The 6356-nt window shown below is 38.5% G+C and overlaps 2 long non-coding RNA genes across 2 annotated transcripts; both read right to left on the bottom strand.

The window, feature by feature from the left end:
* Positions 1–823: 823 nt before the first annotated feature.
* Positions 824–2428, bottom strand: LOC124658270. The gene is made up of 4 exons (XR_006989100.1): positions 2211–2428; positions 1884–1977; positions 1700–1783; positions 824–904 (listed from the first exon to the last, which is right to left on the bottom strand). It is a non-coding gene; the product is annotated as an uncharacterized LOC124658270 (long non-coding RNA).
* A 1351-nt stretch (positions 2429–3779) lies between these two features.
* On the bottom strand, positions 3780–4956 carry LOC124658002. The gene is made up of 3 exons (XR_006988966.1): positions 4713–4956; positions 4235–4331; positions 3780–4052 (listed from the first exon to the last, which is right to left on the bottom strand). It is a non-coding gene; the product is annotated as an uncharacterized LOC124658002 (long non-coding RNA).
* Positions 4957–6356: the final 1400 nt, after the last annotated feature.

The raw sequence follows: 6356 nt of genomic DNA, 5'->3' as shown, positions 1-6356 counted from the left end.
ACATTGAGGTTTATAGCGCTTGACTTGATGAGCTACTTCAATTCCACCAAGGTCAAGTGAAACTTCGATTCATCGTGGATTGTTTTACTTTAAAGCGCGAAAATTCCCCAGATTTTCTATGCATGAATGCAGTGCACACATTTGTTTCCTATATTTTTGTAACCCCATTACCTGGGATATTACAAGACTTTCTAACGTGGGAATAATCCCAACCGTGCACGAGCCAAATTCTATCTAACCGACACGTATCCTACTATATTTACAGATACACGGGCAAACTAGCCCAAACTTTGTATACAAGGCCGATTCATGTATTTCTTCCGTGTATATTCTTCAAGCCCATCTTAATCGCGGCCCACCTCTGATCCGGTCAAATTCTGGTGATAACAGGATGCTACTGTCATCATTGGCTCGTCTCGTCTTCCTCTCGAAGGTACATCGAAAATAAAACAAATGCACCTGCAAGCATAAGGTGTTATATGAAGTCAAATAAATTACCCAAGCCTTCGAAATATCCTATGAAAATAAAGCAAAATGCACCTGCAAATCTTATTCATGTAAATATGAGGTTCTCTGCGTAAACCAGGTAAACTATATTAGTATATAAGAATAAGCGAAATAGAACATAATACATGTCTAGACTAGTCATTCGAGTAATGTCTAACAAGAGCATATGAAATCACAGCAAGTAAAACATCAGTGTATGTTGTCTTTAGATTAAATCTTGTGGGTTCTCTCTTACTGTGGGTTATCAATAGATCACTGTATGTAATTCAGAGATGGCTGGATTTAGGAAAATAAGACCAATTAAGCAAAGAAAGAACTTGCATTATACTATCATCCTCTGAGGAATCACTGCCATAAGCACAAGTAAACCCATCCATATAAAAAGACGAATTAGAACCTGCACCACAAATGAAAAGAAAATTAAGCTTTCATTGACAATCTCATAAGGAATAAGACTACTATTTTGAAAGCTATGTAACTGAATTTTATCATACTTAGATGAAAGGCAATAGGATTTCACTACTCACTGCTACCTCTTCAGGCGTACTTATCCATGAGCATTGCTTACAAATAGTGCCCACTTCTCCACTCCCTTAAACTCTATGTAACTGAATTTATCATACCTAGGTGAAAACTAATCAGATTTCCTTACTCATTGCCACTTCTTGTAGCCCCTTTTAATTTCTTAATTACTTATATAGGCTCCTTCAGTCTGGTTCATATCATGTCCAACTTTTTCAGGTAACACACGTTTGGAATATTTTATAAAGTCATCTTCGGCTACAGTAGTTGGGCCTGCTTACTACTCTACTTCCAAGTGCTCTTCTTTTATGACTACTTCAGGTAACCTTGTTTTGATTTTCATGTGGTTCTTTTTCGGGGCTAATTACATATGAAAATTTAGAAATGCCCAAACACTACTATATATATATATAGAAAATTTAGAACTATGCCAAGAGGTGCATACATAATAAATATCACCGAAAGATAACATAAACAAAATAATAGGGGATTTACACCTTATCGATCCCATGTGACTGAATGTACGATGCATGTAAATTATCAGCAATATTTTTACATCACCACAAGTTGAAAAGTGTGATAAAAGGGAACAACAAATGGAATCTGTAGGATAAGACCTTGTTCATGGAATGGGATAAAACAATGTTCGGTGACCTTATTCTTTCTATACCTGAATACCGTGAAGGCATATGTTTACTCCAGGCCTCCTTGATCCTCGTAGGTCAGCATGTCCTGAGATGTTTGTATCTTTAGCCTAGCAAGGTCGTAAAAATGATGGCTCTGACTCGTTTTTTAAAATAGAGGTATGCAAGAAACATGACGGAGAAAAAGAAAGATGAAAGTAGCGGTGATACCAGTATGGAGGTCTGGCCCAGGGAATTTTGCTCACACACATGAGATCAAATTTGTAGAAGCGTAAACTCAAAATTAAATCATATATCTCAGCGGCTGCCAAAAAAGCATATATCTCAGAGCAGAGTTAAAAAAATAAACAATCCTTGCTAGGCTAACATGAGTGACCGACTATAGAAACATCAACAATAGAAAGAAGGCTGATGCACCCTTAGTCAAAGCCAATGAGGGAAATACAGAAAATGGCACAAAATGAATGGTGAAACTTAATGATATATCATATAACAAAATGCAGTGAGTAAAACATCTAAACAGGGACAAGTTCTTACCAAACTCCAACTGAAAAAGCAATGAAACCTTGACGGCGATACGGCCGAACAATTTTTTAGCTTATCTCCATCCCATTTGAAATGAACACATTCACGCTGTTTTTTTTATCTAACACAGAATGGAACAAAGGAGCGTCAGAATCAACTTCCAGCTGATATTCAAAAATATAATTCCAAGAAAGGACTTCACTTGTCCTTCTAAACCCAATAAAATATAATGTTTTTTTATCTAACACTTGTCCTATTACAATTTTGCTTAATGAATCAAAGAGAGGAAAAAATGTTTTTTGCACGTTCTTTCTATAAAAAATGCTAGAACCTCTTAGCCATCACGATACTGAAACATACCCCAGAGCTGAAACTAAAGCCACGACATGACTAACCTTGGTTTAGAGAAATCCAACAGCTGCATCTTAAATTCTAGAAGCCATCTAGATCTTTCTTGATTTAAAGAAATCCAAGTCACCTAGAGCTGTAATTGGACAATCATCCTCTGTGTAGTGTTTCTGCGGCTCCATTTGAACTGAAAAGGAAGATGTTTGCGTATTTTTATTCCCTATCAATAACCTGAGTGGGCTGCCTTTAAATGTTTATCATAATTAAGAAAGAACACTGATTAGAGCCCTAGAAACCTGAGCTGACTACCTACACAAATAGAAAATAAAATCACTGCTTGTGAATTCGTGTAACTGTGAGCTCCTGTGAATAATAAGACACAAAAATCTTACACAAAGCTAAAACATTATTCCGGAGGATGAAAATAAGCATATGCTAAGTAATTTAGCTGGGAAGAACGCCAACCAAAAGTAAGAATGAGTGAACTATTTCTCTCTTTTCCACAGCATGCGCATACAACCAAAAACTTATGGTATTATAGGTAGAAGAGAACACAGTTATCTGAAACACAACATAATGGGTAGTATGAGACTTTAACGTACATCATAGCAAGATGAAGATGTGCATGTTTCTGTTGCTCCCTTTAAATATAAAAAATGGTTTAATAGCACCACATACGTTGAAAAAACATCATAATAGATGAGGTAAAATCAAACAAAACAATCATCTCGCTTGCTCTGAAGGTTTCACAACACTAAATAGTATATATCAGTAAACCAGCCACTCGAAATGGATACAATGAAATTAACTATAGCACAAAGCAGAACAGTTGGTATAGCTTCAAACAAATCACTTTAGAGCTGTGGCATGAAAACTAAGCTAAGTAAACGGACGGGCGTATATATTTCTTATGATTTTATTTACCTAAGTCAGAATAAAACATGTAGAGAAGTTGATCCCATTTTCTTTACCTTCTTTTCACCTCTTTGGCACTTCAAACGTGAGCTATCAAGAAAAGCCATCATCTAAGCTCCATCCATGGAGTTCAGGAAAGCAACCAGGAAATGTAGACCCATGAAGGCACATTACGCAAGTCCATCAGATAAGATGTAAACTGAAAGTGCACAAGTCAGAGGGAAAGGTTGAGAATAAAATTAAATTATGTTTTCGAATCGCTCACGATTTTGCAATGCCTTTTTCTTATATATTTGTGTCAAAAGTATGAGGTGGAGATAAAATGCAACACATAGCCATCGACATAATATTATGACCGTGATAAATAGGGGTAGATAAAACTAATAAGCACGTGCTTACATAGTAGAAGCTTGTGCTTATCAACACAAACAAGCATGTAAGATGCAAAACAGGGAAGGGCAAAATTCATAAATAGGCTGTATGAGCATATTAGCAATTACCTGCTCATAAGAAGAGGATGAAATCAAAGTGCTGGATCTTTCAATTGCCAGTACCAACACGGTAGTTCCATCTCAGCTATTATTTTTCAAGCTGAATGTTTGAATCAAATATAACATAAACCAACATCTCTAATCTACCATAGCACAAACTAACACATGTAAAAGACAAAAGAGCATACACATTAAATCTAATAAATCGTATCTCTCCAATGGCAAGAAAGGCATCCAGTCCACCGCAGCAAACAACCACTACAACTTGATAGAACAGGTTACCTGTGGGCAAAACGTTTGTCACTACAAAAACTTCGAAAACAGCATCGAAACCTTGTTGTGTGGAGAAAATCCCACACCTTTATATACGCGAAGAGATCTGGAGTTCTATGTCATCCATAAGCAAATATTTGACCATTTGAATCACAAATAATATAGTTTCAGTTAGGAACAAGTCATGAGTAATTTGCAAATTTTCAGTTGAAGAACTGAACCAGTACCTTCATTTATCTCATATTCATAGTTGCTTATGCTCATGCAAATATACCAAGCAGAGAATGTATGCGTCGTGTAAATTAACCTGCAGGTTTACTATGCAAAACTTTATGTTTGCATTCCTGTGTTTTATGCTAATTAAACATTTTTCTTTCTTAACACTGATCATTCTACTGTAAATTAGAACAAGTTATAGTAGAGTAGATAAGAGAGACATAGCAAAGAGAATTAATTTAGTAGTAGTGCCATAAGTTCAGAGCATTACCTGTAGCATGTAAAGCAGATCAAGTATGATTAGTTAAATTATTATTCATGTAGAAAAAGAAACCTGCATCTGCATGAACAAGAAAAATAAAATTCAGAACACTGCACAAAGTTCTTCCAAATTCTCACATTCAGAAATACACGGATGCATTCACTTGTCAACCAAGCAAACTGTAATATATCAATTTTTACTCATAGATAACGAAACAAGGGAACGACCTTGCAAATGTATTCTGACACCCAAATATGTATGAGTGCTCAGTAAGGTTCCTACTAATACACAAGCAAATGCAAAAATACAAAAGCCCTAACTGTGAGTAAATGCAAAACACATCCCAAGGTACCTGGGAATCACATTGATTGTAAAATTTAGAAAACTGCCCAAAGTTGCTTCTGTTGCGGTCAGAAACCCACCGGCGAGCAGCGACGGGCAACACAGTAGAGCCGGGAGGCTCCCAGGACTGCGGCTGGCCCTGGTCCCTCCGAGCGACGGCCCGCAAAGACTCGGCACGCACGTCCGATGCTTGGTGCAAGGGCGTGCCACCTGACCTATACCTAGTCGGGAAGGTGATGGATTTGCCTCGCTTAGTTTCTGCATGGCATACACGTAAACATTAAATACGAGCCTCGATCGGCTCTCGGGTTGTCCTGTGAATCGGCTCAAGGAGCCGATCCACCCATGATTCGTACGAGGTGTACGATCGGATGGTGGTCCTGCTTGATCAAAATAAAGCTAAAACGACCTACTACGATTTAGGGTTTTCACCACATAATCGGAACATCCTACTCGTGATTGAGCTCGGCGGCCACGCACGGTGATCATAAACCGACCCTAGACAAGGCCTAAAAACCAACATGAAGTTGATCCCGGAACATCCTGTCTAGGGCTAGCAAACTACACCCTACGCGCCACTTGGATCCTTCAACCCATTTGAAAGGCCTAACTATGCGAGATATTAAACTAATCCTTGAAGATCAAGGAGCAATCATAACGGATCGGATCTACTAAATAATGATCAAGCGGGGTGCCGCCCTTACACCTAAGATAGGTGTAAGGGCGGCTAGACGTCTAAGGGTTGCACGGACGAAAGCATATGATACGATGAAACAATGCTAACCCTAACACATCTATGATAACTACGTTGCTCGCCATCAACAAGGCTTCAGCACGAGCAACGCATGAACAACGAATAAACGTGTACTGCCTAGATCACAAGATGCGATCTAGGCAGCATGATGCTTACCCGGAAGAAAACCCTCGAGACAAGGGAGTTGGAGATGCGCCTAGATTGGTTTGTGGTGAACGTGATTGTTGTTTATTTCATAAACCCTAGATACATATTTATAGTCCGTATACTTTCTAACGTGGGAATAATCCCAACCGGGCACGAGCCAAACTCTATCTAACCGACACGTATCCTACTATATTACAGATACACGGGCAAACTAGCCCAAACTTTGCATATAAGGCCGATTCATGTATTTCTTCCATGTATATTCTTCAAGCCCATCTTCAATCGCGGCCCACCTCTGATCCGGTCAAATTCTGGTGATAACACATGCCCCCCTGGTTTTGGAAATGACAATTCCAAAATCACTCCGCTTCTTCTTCGTCGGGTCATGTCGTGGCGGAGCGGAACCGTCG

This window comes from Lolium rigidum, chromosome 5, assembly GCF_022539505.1.
Source record: "Lolium rigidum isolate FL_2022 chromosome 5, APGP_CSIRO_Lrig_0.1, whole genome shotgun sequence".
Taxonomy (NCBI): Eukaryota; Viridiplantae; Streptophyta; class Magnoliopsida; order Poales; family Poaceae; genus Lolium; species Lolium rigidum.
This window is presented reverse-complemented; position numbering and strand designations above follow the sequence as displayed.